At 47.1% G+C, this 14,585-nt stretch overlaps 1 long non-coding RNA gene across 1 annotated transcript; it reads right to left on the bottom strand.

The window, feature by feature from the left end:
* Nucleotides 1-10,096: 10,096 nt before the first annotated feature.
* Nucleotides 10,097-12,705, bottom strand: LOC144767747 (uncharacterized). Its single transcript, XR_013598332.1, has 2 exons — nucleotides 12,638-12,705; nucleotides 10,097-10,951 (listed from the first exon to the last, which is right to left on the bottom strand). It is a non-coding gene; the product is annotated as an uncharacterized LOC144767747 (long non-coding RNA).
* Nucleotides 12,706-14,585: the final 1,880 nt, after the last annotated feature.

Here is a 14,585-nt window from a genome sequence, read left to right as displayed (position 1 = left end):
CTCTCCCCCTCTCTCTCTGCACCCCCATCTCTCGCCACTTTTCTGTATTCCTCTTTTTACAAGCACACGAGCATCTCTGTGTTATAAGTAATTTATTGATTCACTGTACTCTGGATTAAGCAATACCTATTCGGGATTCACAGGCCTGATTAAGGAAAAAAGTAGTAAACCTACAAAAGGATGCAAATTCACCGGTTTTTGTGATTCACAGAAATACACCTGGAAAGCAGCAGGAAGTGCTAGTTTTCAGGCGTACTTCTGGGAATGTCACTTGACTATCCCGTCGACTCTTATTCCAGCTACATGGAGTTTTCCATAGCAGATATGTCTGCACAAGAAGAATGGATCCCTCTGTGCAAGTGCACACTTTCTCTTTCCCCTACACCCTGTGGCCCTTCCCCCACCCATCATGGAAGGGAATGTACTCCGTCGCTTTGCTGTAGCAAATCCCAGAGTGAAAACATACATTAGTGATTGAGCCTGATCAAAGTTCCAAGCCACACCACTCCCTGGCCGGCCCACTCCACGGTTCATGAGTGGGATTTACAAGCTCAAATTTCTCTGCACTCAAGACAAAGTCCACATTCTTAAATACAGTTATATTTTGGAAAGCATAGAAAAGATTCATTCAATCATAAAAGGGCTTTTATGACTCAGCTTAATTTTGAAAATCAGGTCCATAATGTATGAGTTATTTTCCTGTGTGTATGAATGGTAACAGCCCATCAAAGTCAGTGGGATCAGTACATGGGGCACAGGAGGGCCAGGGGTGGTGGTGCTGGAACAATTTACAACGCCCCAATCCCACCCCCTTTGTAGAAGGCCTGCCCCTTTTTCAAGCCACTCCTCTCTGTCTCTCCTACATATACTAATAATGCTTATACTCATGTGTGCATAGACTCCGAGTCAGGGCAGAGCACTCCACACGCATAAGTATAGGTAATGCAGAGCCATTAAACTCTGCAAGTAGTTTGTGAACTACAATTTGTACTATATTTTATTATACCACACAATGTACAACAAAGAGCAGTTTGTGAATCGTGCCCATAGGGTTTGCACAAATGTAGGATGCTACGTAAAACACAAAAAGAGATTAGAACCACAGAGTCACAAATATAGGATTAAAATATGGCAGGGTATTGGCAGTTCTGGAGACCACGTTCTCTGCTGACCTGGACTTTATGAAGCAATAGAAAGACCAGAAACAACCTATGACTCTCCTATGATTCAGGAGGCGGGAGATCTTAATCCATTTTCACAACTTGCAATGATCTGTTGGGAGAGCAGGAGAGCCAGTGCATCTTGACAACAATTGTTGATCAGTTTGAACTTTCTCTCCTCAGGTGGTGTTGTGCTAACTTTAGAGCTCTCTATGAACCTTATAACTAACCCTGCAAATGTAGGCACTGCTACAAACAGGGCATGCACAGAAGCACCCTCACAGGCTTGTTGCCACAGCACCCCACCCAGGGTTGGCATCAGCAAATGTCAAGGCCAGTCATGAGGCTGCTACAGGCAGGCATGGCGGAGAGGAGAAGTAAACCCAACCTGACTCCAACCGCTGCATCTCCCTATTGAGCTGTGATAAATGTAAATGAGTGGGTTAGTGTAACGTTGTGTCTGGTATTTAGCTGGTCTTATTATCTCTTTCTCTTGAAACTGGGACATTCTGGTCTCCTGGTTATTGTTGTGTAACTGCGCTAATTAATATATAGTATGAATTCAACAAGTATTTCTGTAATTTATAATAACCAAATATTTGAACTGTGGTGCTAATTTGTTTTATATTTGTAGTACTTGACTGTGTGTAGTCTTTAGTAAGCACTATATCTGAGATAAACTATTTATGGAAACGTGCTCGGATCATGTAAACACAGTGATTAGATGACAAAAAGAGTAACGAGCAAGTGAGAACCAGATACTGGCAATTGTGAGAAACTGGGGTGTTGGTGGAGGGAGGTGTGAGCCCTTCCCAAGCAAGAGCCACAATCATTGCATGCTGAACCACAAAAGTCACTAATGTAACCTCTGCTAGCTAGGCACACAAGCCTATAGGCCTAACTAAGAGGCAATGTGTAAAGTATTTATGAAGGACTCAAACAGTAACCAAGTGAAACCCCAACACAATTAAAATCCTACACCAATTTAGAAAAGTCAAGTACAATTTAATAAGTAAACAAAAGCCAATCAGCAGAACCACAGTTCTGCAATTTCAGAGGTTTAGGTAAGTATAGCACCTAAAAGCACAAAGCTCCAACTGTGGTTATCTGTTAGAACCACTGGGCTAGATTATCCAGGGCTGGTGAAACCCCAGCCCTGGTCTCAGGCCCCTGGCACGCCTCAGTGCCTCCTTCATCTTTGACCTTTAAAGCGTCCCAGATAAAGTTAGACTCGGGCGTTGCAGGAATAAGCCCTGCAGTGCCCGTGGCTACATGCCAATCAGTCTATCCCCCCACCCGTTCCCCACTCGTCAGAGTTGGGAAAGAGTGGGGGAATATAGCAGCCACTGAAAGTTTGAGTCTGTGACTGCGCAGCTTCGAAGTTTCAGTTTCACTATCGTCCCACTCAGCCGCGGGCCGTGGAGGGAGTTACGGTGGGGCAAGGAGGCGGGGAGAGGGAGGGGCAGGGTGGAGAGGGCTAAAAACCGGCACATGGATAATTACAGGTAAGTAAACAATTTAAATAATAAAACGAATTTCCTAGCGCGCACTGCATCGCAAAATGCGATGCAGTGCGCGCTACGAAATTCGTTTTATTAATTAAATTGTTAACTTACCTGTAATTATCCATGTGCCGGTTTTTAGCCCTCTCCACCCTGCCCCTCCCCCTCCCCGCCTCCCTGCCCCACCGTAACACCCTCCACGGCCCGCGGCTGGTCCCACTGGAAGGAGAGGCAGCTGGAGCCATACAGATCTTTGTGACGGTGTACTATCGATAGACCCACCCCATCTGTCTTTACACCCCCCCGCGTTTCCACGCATGCGCATAATTATGCGCATGCGTGGAAACCCCATGTCTTGGCTGCATGTATTTTGAAGCACCCCACTCTACTGCCCGTGTACTGCGCATGCGTGTGATTACACGCATGCGCTTTCAAGATCCAGCGGCGAACACTCCTCCTGCTCGAGCAGCGTTAACCCCATAGCTGCCAGCCAAGGCATGCCACTGAGAACAGAGCAGAAGGGAGTCAGGCAGCGGCTGCACAGCTCTCAGACACAGTAAACTAAAGGCAGCTCAGAACAAATGAAGCATCAATTGTATTTATTAATGGCAGCCACAGCAGGTCAGCTGCACCTATACACCGGCGCCGCGGGCTCAGGGAGGTGCACTGGCAGGGAGAGCTCTGTCATTATCATACTATCCTGCTGACTTTCAAAGGCTCTGCTCCATTAGGACCGGAGTATCACGGGTCAACTGGTGGCAATGTAATATTTATATAGCTGCCACCCGAGCACTCAGGATGGTTTGCAGTGACTGCTAGGAGTCAGTGAGCTTAAAGAGAGCCCCCTTTTCGGTCACAGGCTGCTCTGAAGACAGGCAGTATCACTAAAACACTCTACTGTGTGTGCTACTACACTGTCCGAACACCGTTATCTTACTGGGACATGAGGTATGGTAACAGTTATATATTACACGGGTGGCCCAAGGAGCTAATGTGTCTACTCCAAGGATCTGTGTTTGCTCTCCTATACTCACATGTTCACTTGTTTCATTCCACATGAGTTTACATAGCTTTTCATCCTTCTAGGGTCGATAAAATGAGTACCATTGAACAGAGGATCTTTGACCATTCAATAGCACAGCTAAACTCTGGGGGTTGTACTTGCAGTCTACTAATATGCGTGCTATGTTTGTAGGTAATAGAAATGAAAACTCTCCGAAATGTCCATCTACAAACAGTGGTGCTGTGTTCTGCTAAACAGGCAGAGCACAGCAAAAGACATGACCACAGGGACAGCACGGCTGTACAAATATCCAATCCACCACTGGCCTGAAACCCCCATCGCATGGCCATGCAGTCCATAATAACTGCTGACTGGCACCACTGGCGGACTCAGCAGCTATCACCTGCCTGCTGGAAGCAGGCATGGCGACCAGCTGACAACCTGCACCCCTGCATTTATTTTGGCCTCATAAATGACACTGTGGAGTGGGTCAGGTATAAAAACAAATTGCATCCACTTAAAAGATCCCCTCTCCCAGAAACCTCTGAAGGCAACATTGGAGATGATAGATCATTGCAGGATTCCTGTATCCTGGCACCTTTGGAAAAGGCATGTAAAGTGGCAGGGCTGTACTTTTAGAAGACCAGGTGGTGGAGTACAGAATGAGATAGATAGAGTGAGGGCGATAGAGAGATAGATAGATAGAGTGAGGGCGATAGAGTGAGGGCGATAGATAGATAGATAGATAGAGTGAGGGCGATAGATAAATAGATAGATAGATAGATAGATAGATAGATAGATAGATAGATAGATAGATAGATAGATAGAGTGGGGCGATAGATAGATAGAGTGAGGGCGATAGATAGATAGATAGAGTGAGGGCGATAGATAGATAAAGTTAGGGCGATAGATAGATAGATAGATACATAGACAGATAGATAGAGTGAGGGCGATAGATAGATAGATAGAGTGAGGGCGATAGATAGATAGAGTGAGGGCGATATGACCGATAGATAGAGTGAGGGCGATAGATAGAATGAGGGTGATAGAGTGAGGGCGATAGATAGAATGAGGGTGATAGAGTGAGGGCGATAGATAGACAGATAGATAGATAGAGTGAGGCAGATAGATAGATAGAATGAGGGCGATAGATAGAGTGAGGGAGATAGATAGATAGAGTGAGGGCGATATGACCGATAGACAGAGTGAGAGCGATAGATAGATAGAATGAGGGTGATAGATAGAGTGAGGGCGATAGATAGACAGATAGATAGATAGAGTGAGGCAGATAGATAGATAGATTGATAGATAGAGAGTAAAGGCCATCAATAGATAGAGTGAGGGCGATAGATAGAGTGAGGGCGACAGATAGATAGAGTGAGGGCGATAGATAGATAGAGTGAGGGCGATAGATAGAGTGAGGGCGACAGATAGATAGAGTGAGGGCGATAGATAGATAGAGTGAGGGCGACAGAGTGAGGGCGACAGACAGAGTGAGTGCGACAGATAGATAGAGTTAGGGCGATAGATAGAGTGAGGGCGATAGATAGATGTGTGTGGTTGTGTGTGTGTGTTGTGTGTGTGGTTGTGCGTGTGGTTGAATGTGTGTGTAGTTGTATGTGTGTGTGTGGTTGTATGTGTGGTTGTGTGTGTGGTTGTGTGTGTGGTTGTGTGTGCGATTGTGTGTGTGGTGTGGTTGTGTGTGTTCGTGCGGTTGTGTGTGTGTGTAGTTGTATGTATGTATGTGCGTGCGCGTGGTTGTATGTATGTATGTGTGTGCGCGTGGTTGTATGTATGTGTGTGCGCGCGCGTGGTTGTATGTATGTGTGTGCGCGGTTAGAGAAGGATGCATGTGGAAGAGAGCAGCAGATCAGCACAGCAGAAGAGAACAGGGAGTTAAAGAAAGAGGTGGGTGAAAGAGAGCAGCAGATCCACACGGGAGAAGAAAACAGGGAGTTAGAGAAGGAGGCGGTGGAAAGGAACAGCAGATCAGCACGGGAGAAGAGACCAGGGAGGTGGAGAAGGAGGTGGGGTGGAAGAGAACAGCAGATCAGCAAGAGAGAAGAGAACAGGTAGTTAAAGAAGTAGGTGGGTGGATGAGAGCAGCAGATCAGCACATGAGAAGAGAACAGGGAGTTAAAGAAGGAGGTGGGGTGGAAGAAAGCAGCAGAATACCATGGGAGAATAGAACAGGGAGGTAGAGAAGGAGGCGGGTTGAAGAGAGCAGCAGATCAGCTCTGGAGAAGAGCAGTGAACAGGGAGTTAGAGAAGGAGGTGGGGTGGAAAAGAGCAGCAGATCAGCAGAAGTTAACAGGGAGTTAAAGAAGGAGGCGGGGTGGAAGAGAGCAACAAATCAGCACAGGAGAAGAGAAGAGAACAGGGAGTTGGAGAAGGAGGTGAGGTGGAAGAGAGCAGCAGATTAGCACAGCAGAAGAGAACAGGGAGTTAAAGAAGGAGGTGGGATGGAAGAGAGCAGCAGAACAGCACGGGAGAAGAGAACAGGGAGGTAGAGATGGAGGTGGGGTGGAAGAGAACAGCAGATCAGCACGAGAGAAGAGAACAGGTAGTTAAAGAAGGAGGTGGGTGGATGAGAGCAGCAGAATAGCATGGGAGAAGAGAACAGGGAGGTAGAGAAGGAGGCGGGTTGAAGAGAGTAGCAGATCAGCTCTGGAGAAGAGAAGTGAACAGGGAGTTATAGAAGGAGGTGGGTGGAAGAGAGGAAGAGATCAGCACAGCATAAGAGAACAGGGAGTTAAAGAAGGTGGGGTGGAAGAGAGCAGCAGATCAGCAGAAGTTAACAGGGAGTTAAAGAAGGAGGTGAGGTGGAAGAGAGCAACAGATCAGCACAGGAGAAGAGAAGAGAACAGGGAGTTAGAGAAGGAGGTGAGGTGGAAGAGAGCAGTAGATTAGCACAGCAGAAGAGAACAGGGAGTTAAAGAAGGAGGTGGGGTGGAAGAGAGCAGCAGAACAGCACGGGAGAAGAGAACAGGGAGGTAGAGAAGGAGGTGGGGTGGAAGAGAACAGCAGATCAGCACGAGAGAAGAGAACAGGAAGTTAAAGGAGGTGGGTGGATGAGAGCTGCAGATCAGCACATGAGAAGTGAACAGGGAGTTAAAGATGTAGGCGGGGTGGAAGAGAACAGCAGATCATCACAGGAGAAGAGAACCGGGAGTCACTTTTCATCTCTTATCTTTATCACCCCCCCTTCCCCATTTATACCCTCATGAAGCCTGATCCACAGATAGTCCACACTCACGTGCGTGCGTTTCCAGGAGCGCCCATAACCGGCGCATTTATCGGATATGATGTCGAAGTCCTTCATTTCTGTCTAACGGTAACCGGTCGCAGCGTCGCACGCCCCGCATAACAATGGCTTCTTGGGTGGTAGACGAGCGGCCGCGCTCCTCATGCTAAGATGGCGGCCGGGGAGGCAGGCGTCACACAAAAAGATGGCCGCTGAAAGGTTGGTCTTCTCACCGAAATAACAGGCCGCATCCCTCACAAAGATGGATGCCAAAGTAGTCTCTGCTCTTGCACAACGCGTAAGGGCTAGAGTATCGCGTCCTTCACAACAAGGCTAAAACGGTTATTGGGATCCACGTGACAGTAGCCACGCATACGTTTGTCTCACAAATGTGCCGGTTTTCCGTGGTTCCCTGCTCCCCGTCTGTATGTGCTCCCCCCTCGTGTGTGCGCATGCGCACTATCCTACGCAACCGCACAATGTACTTTTGGCTTCATACAGGTATTTTTAAGCTCCCCGGTGTTCTGCCGTTTTAGTGCGCATGCGTGTCCTTACATGCATGCGCACTATATAATATGTTCTTTGATTTGAAACTCCCCACGGCAGCGGTTGAAGTCCCAGGAACAGCTGGGGGCCACCCCCTCCCCATCCACAGCCTGACCTCCCAAAACACAAGCCACGTGCACACGGCACGTGCTGGTCGTGCACTAAAAACAACCACACGCTGTGCAACGCCCATTGGGCTCAAAGTGCTTCAGCCCCTTCCCCCACGAGTAACTTCTACAACCAAATGTCTGACACTTGGAGCTTTTCTCTCGTTTAAGGACACCTGGGTAGGGGATGTGATACCTGGGCAGGTGGGCGGGGAGCTGAATAGGTGGATGTATGTGATTCTATGCGTGGTGGATGGAAAGGTGGTTGTGTGGATGAAAGGATGAGTGAAATGGTGGTGGATGAATGGGTGGATGTCTATCTGGCTTGATAACTAGGAGGATCTGAATGGAGAGGCAGGCAGTGAAAGGGCGGGGTGGAAGAGATCTGGCGTTCAGGGTTTTAAAATATCATTGACATCACTAATCTATAGCGTGAAATCACATCCGGTGGAGAAGAGGATAACTACACTTTCAGGGGAGAGACTGGCCCTCACCTGTGGGACTCCCACTCATACATCTCTATGGTGCCCAGGGAGGTGACCTTATATTCCTAAGTCACAGGGAAACGAGGATTTAATTTGTAAGCATTCACTTCAACAATAAATACATTCTGAGGCAAGAGTCTTGGTTTACTTCCAATAAACCGACTAAATGCCAAATACAGAAAAAACAGCACCTTCAGTGGCAATGGGTCACCTTGTTGCAAACACACAGAGGCCACAAGCCAGCGTGAATGGCGAATACGCCGCACTTCAGGCCTTGGGGGCCGTTAGGCCTCTGGCCTCACAGTTTCTTCAGTTACCCATCCAGCGGTGCACAAACACGCCTCCCCACGAATTCATCCATCAATTCATGCTCCAAGCACCCACAGTCAACCATCCATCCATGCATTCATCCATCCACCCCTCACACATCTATCCATCTCCAACCCAGCATCCATCCACCCACCAATCACACATCCATCCACCCCTCACACATCCATCCATCTCCAACCCTGCATCCATCCATCCATCCCCACCCCAGCATTCATCCATCCCCAACCCAGCATCCACCTCTCAAACATCCATCCACCCCACACCATTCATCTCCAACTCAGCATCCACCCAACTCCAAACCAGCATCCAACCAACTCCAACCCAGCATCCATCCATCTCCAACCCAGCATCTATCCATCCCTAACCAAGCATCAATCCATGCCCATTCCATCATCCATCCATCCCTTACCAAGCATCCATCCATCCACAACCCAGCATCCATCCATGCCCAACCCAGCATCCATCCATGCCCAACCCAGCATCCATCCATCTCCAACCCAGCATCCATCCATCCCCAACCCAGCATCCATCCATCTCCAACCCAGCATCCATCCATCCCCAAGCCAGCATCCATCCATCTCCAACCCAGCATCTATCCATCTCCAACCCAGCATCTATCCATCTCTAACCCAGCATCCATCCATCCCCAGCCCAGCATCCATCCATCCCCAACCCAGCATCCATCCATCCCCAACCCAGCATCCATCCATCCCCAACCCAGCATCCATCCATCCCCAACCCAGCATCCATCCATCCCCAACCCAGCATCCACCCATCTCCAACCCAGCATCCAATTAACTCCAACCCAGCACTCTGAAATAAAAAAGCGACAACGACTCCCATCTATCCAGTGGCTATTGCAGCAGGATAACAATCAGCGCAACTGCCTGCCTGTAGCGGTCAATACATAGCCCCTGCAGGGCGCACCAGTAGGAGACCTCTGATGTTTGTGGTTGGGGTCTCCCACGGATGCTGAGGGCCTCCCTGACATTGAGAGTGTGTGCCTCGGAATATACCCTGACTCTGGGGGATTCGGCACGGGCCGACCTGAACCCAGCTGCCTGACCCTAAGATGGCGGCCATTGTGCCCAGGGTTCATTGCGCCCAGGTACCTGGGACTTGCCTGACTCTAAAATGGCGCCCAGACTTCAATTTATGACTATGAGACCCCATCTAAGCTTGGAGACCGTTTACTCTACCGTCTTGGGCCCCCACGAGGTTTTTTAACTCCCACTGCTGATCTGCCAGATCTGACCCGCTTCCCAGCTCCCTGCCCCCCCCTCCTTCCCTCTTTCCTCTTTCCTCTCCTGGGGACTGGTTTCTTCTGTCTTGGACTTTTGCAACTTTAACTATTGTAACCATGTGCCCTTTACCAAAGCACTCCTTCTCCCCTTGTTGAGAAGGGATCTAACATTTATACCCTGGAGTATGTAGGTAAAGACACTCGGGATCCAGACTCTTCTCCTGCTACACCTCGGCGACGGGAACTTATACTCGGCTGGGTTATTGTCTCATTACCCCTGAGCTGGCACGGCAGGTTAGGGAGGTTTCCTATCTGGCATGGTATGTATCTGACCACTCCCCGCTTCTGGTGTGCCTGGCGAGGGGCCGCTGTGGAGCTTATACAGGCAGTTTATTTGCTGGCGGTGTCCGTCATGGCAATGAAAGTGACCATGCCCCAGCATATTTTTAATAAAGCACTCAAAAGAATACATAATCACACTCTAATAATTTATTTTTCAAATGTTTTCAAAATAATTTTCACTTAAGTACAATATTGTGTTCTGGATATCCAAAAATAGAATTTAGAATAATCACCACAAACTCTGATATTACAGTAAACAAGTTGTAAAAACAGTTTGAATGTATCAAAAAATAATAAATGTGAGCACCACAAACACAGATATTACAGTAAAGAAGTTGTAAAAATATTTCCAATGTATCAGAAAAAATAAAATGAGCACCTCAAACAACGATATTACAGTAAACAAGTTGTGAAAATAGTTTCAATGTATCAGAATAACTCATTTCACTTCACTGAGAAGGTTTCTTTACTTCTCTCACAGTACTGCAAACTGAGAACACAGTTGAGATCTTGGTCATTATCAGTGTAAGCATCTGTTCTTGGAATGTAGAGCTGTGGATTGACATGTGCCCTCCCACCTCCCCCGACACCTGTGGTTGTTGCAGTTGTTATTATTTACTTAACATACTCATTGACAACTCTGTACTACACTTATATACTGTATTCTCAACCTCTTGCGGGAAAACAGTCTAACAATGGAATTGATGCCCATTCGCACTATCAACAAAAGAAGGAGTCCCCTAACCTCGTGACTGGAAAGACTTCTTCAAAGAAAAACTACTTTTGAACATCCGTAACCAAAACTAGATGGCACAATTATGCAAATCATGTGATCTACAGCTCACATGCGAACACATCTTTACCGACGGTAAGTAACTTGTTCATTAAATACATTTGCTACATTTGAAAACTTCTTGATGTAACAAGGATGTTGCATCTTTTCGAATGCATTCAATATGTATCCATCTGCAGCATTGTTTACATAGTGCCTGTTGGAAAGATAGTAAAAAAAATATTTATTCACTTTGCATTGTAAACAGGTAAACATGTTTTTTTTCATTTGTAAACTGAAATTAGTTTTCAGAGTTTGTGAAAAAAATCTGTAGGAAACTGCACTTATTTGAAATGGTCAACCATAGTTTGTGACTGATATCTAAAGCAACTTTCACATAAAGTCACTTCGTTCATGCTTACAAGGTCCCCAGTGCCAGTGCTCTTTCCTAGCATGGTAAATGCATACTTGTTCCACATTTCACACAGTCCCCAGTCAGTGGCAACAAGCTCAGAACCTACTTCCACCAGAAAATCAGATCCCTCTACGTTCCTCCAACCTTTGCAGTAGCCAAAACCACGCGCGTCCACAGAGCCAGAGCAGGAGCAAGATCCTTCTCCCACATCGCAGCCAAGACATGGAACAACCTACCACAAGACCTCAGACACGCCCCCTCTTTGAACACCTTCAGAAAGACCCTCAACAGTCGCCTGGCACAGCACTAAGCCGGAGAGCCACAGTTAGGGGGACAGAGCACACAAGCTCAAAGAGGCCCTATCACCCGCAGGACACGGGGCAGCCAGCACAGGTGTGTGCTGATTTGCGTTGGGGCGAGTGAAGAGATTGTCGGCCCTGAGGACCTCCGGATAAGGCTCTTCCTGTGTACTACGAGAGTGAGGGGCTGAGGTGGCCGGGGTCTGGAGTAGGCGCGGTGTCAGGCTGGAGACAAGGGCTGGGCACAGTGAAGCTGGGGCCCCCCGCAGAGGTGGCACTGTAGCTGCAAAGAGCAGTGCCGAGCCCAGGGCCCAGCAGAGCAACACAGCGGAGAGACGCCCAGCCACAAGTAACTGACGATCCCGTGCCCGGATACATTGGGCCATTCAAAGGCGCAGCGCTGCAAGCAGAGACTGGCTAGAGCTAACGAGAGCAGAAAGTGGGCTGGCAAGGGTACCCCATGACGCCGTGATAGCACCTTAGAGGAGCAAGGGGCACCAAAAGCAGCGGGGGGTCGGAGGCAGCAAGGGCCAGCTCTGCCTGGGGAACGACATGGACATGGGTGCAGCACTAGAAAATGTCCTCACGCATTCAGGCTCCTCCCCTCCCCCCCCCGTAGACATGGGTTGGCTTCATAGGCTCAGGTCCATACTGGTAATGGAGCGCATCACTGCTACCTTGAACAACTCCACTGACACCTTCCAGAAAATTTGGAGCCCATTCCTACACCTTCTCTCAGCTCAATTTCACGAAATTACCCTGCCTCAATATCTGAGGATGCTGCGTCTGCCGGAGCTATGAAAGGACCTGCCCACAGCCTAAGGAAATGGTTGAGGGCTCTGGGACCATTGTAAAGGTACTCAATGAAGACCGTTCAGGGGATGCCGGATGGAGAGGGGGTTGTGGGGTTTTGGTTCTCAACAGGGGCAGCAAATAGCACGATGGACTCTGTTTGGGATCTCTTAGTGCTTTCTTCTTTTTGGACTTTCGGTTACCGCTATGCCTAGCCTTGCTAAGAGGCTGTCTTTGCAATGTATGAGTCACTGTATTACGATGATACAATTGCCCCTGTGGGGTTCTTTGTTTTTAGGAAAACGAATAAATACATTTAAAATTAAACAGAAATTTTAAAGTATCTTTAGCCAGACCTCTACAATTGTTCCTATTAAAAATAATTGTGTATATTTACCATAATGTTTTCCTGACCTACGTCGGAAGTTATTTCGTTGCAGACACCGCAGAAATCTTCGACAGAATCTAAATGTAATATTGAGGTAGATCAGCACATCTTAGCAGGAAAAGTAAAAAACGTAAACTTATCTCTGGGCATCTGGTACATGTTTCTAAGTTTATTCCTAAGACTTGATATTGCTGTGACAGAGTCACAACTGTTAAAAACTCTTTCTATTGGCAAGAAAAATGACCTTTTAACATACTCAAAAACATAATTGCTATACCGTACTATATGTAATACTATGTACAAAATGTATGCTGTGTACTTTTAAAAACGTTGAAGAAATAAAAATAGCTACCAAAATCATCAAAACATTCTGTTGACCCAAAGGCATGACACTTTTAAAAACGTTTAAGAAATAAAAATAGCTACCAAAATCATCAAAACGTTCTGTTGACCCAAAGGCATGACACATATATAAAATTGAGACATGAAATGTTAAACTCAAATCTCTGGAACTGGCTGTTGACTGATGTAAAAATCTGCAAACTGAGTACACAGTTGAAAGTTTTACTTTCATCAAATAAAAGTAGAGTAAAATGTATATGTTATCCAAATGAACAAGTTAAAGTGAAATGGATGTAAAAACAATTGGTCTCAATATGATATCGGTTGGAAAGCCATCATCAGAGGTCTCCGGCCAACCGCATTAGGACCATACTAGTGGTCAGAGAGATAATCTGAGGGGAATACTGCTCTGCTTCCAACAGGCTCTACGGCCTCATCCGGACGGATTTCTGAAGTGAAATCCCTAATAGGCAGCATGAGGTGCACCCCTAAAATCCATGCATCATGTGGCAGACTGTTTAAACTATTTCATTAGTGAATTTGCCCTCACCTGTAATTGTTTATGGTCAAAGCCCTCTTTACTATTTATAAGTACTCCAATAACAACAAGCATTTGCAATGCAATAGGTCTCGCAATAGAAAAGTTTGAGCTTTTGGTGTGTAAAATGTAAAAAAAATATATTTTTGTTTATGTTTTTCAAAATATAAAAGTATTCATTTTGTTATTAGAAATGCCAATAGTTATAAAGTTAGCAAATGTTACATCTATAGCATTAGTAAAGGTACATGTTTAGTTTTCCTCTGTCGTACATGTATTGATCTGAGAAATCACAATGTTTTAACAAGAACAGAAGTGAAAACATTTAACATATTTTTATGACATTTGTAATAAAGCTTGAAACATTGACCGAAAATATTTGAAGCAGTTGTTGTTGAATGGTTGCACAGATTGATGCTGTTGTAGCGCATAGTGATGTTGTGGTGCCCCTGAGTGATGCTGTAGTGGTGCTGAGTGGTGCTGTGGTGGTGCTGAGTGGTGCTGTGGTGGAAGTGTGCACTGCCGGCTGGTGGTGTGTGTGCCTGGTGGAAGCGTGCATTGTCGGCTGGTGTTGTGTGTGCCTGGTGAAAGCGTGCACTGATGCTGGTGGTTTGTGCCTGGTGAAAGCATGCACCAACGGCTGGTGGTGTGTGTGTGACTGGTGAAAACGTGCACTGATGTGGTTGTGCGTGTGGTTGTATGTGTGGTTGTATGTTGTATGGCGGGCGTGAAACTTAAAGTACGGCCGGCCAGCCGTAAAAAAATAATTTGGGGAGGAGAAGCCCTTTGATGTGGTGTCACGGCCTGGCGGCCGTGAAAAAATGCAATTAGGAGAGGGGAGAGTGGTGAGGAGAGTGGTGTTGATAGGGGAGAGTGGTGGTGAGAGGGGTGGTGAGAGGGGAGGAGAGAGTCAGGCCTGGAGAGAGCGAGGAGAGGGGTGAGTGAGGAGAGGGGAGAGAGGCGAGAGAGAGGTGAGTGAGGAGAGAGAGAGGGATTGGAGAGGGAGTCCTCAGAAGGATGAAAGGCTGAGTGGAGCCACCAATATTTGAACCTGTGACCATGAGGTGAACACAGGCC

This window comes from Lissotriton helveticus, chromosome 7 (assembly GCF_964261635.1).
Source record: "Lissotriton helveticus chromosome 7, aLisHel1.1, whole genome shotgun sequence".
Lineage (NCBI taxonomy): Eukaryota > Metazoa > Chordata > Amphibia > Caudata > Salamandridae > Lissotriton > Lissotriton helveticus.
This window is presented reverse-complemented; position numbering and strand designations above follow the sequence as displayed.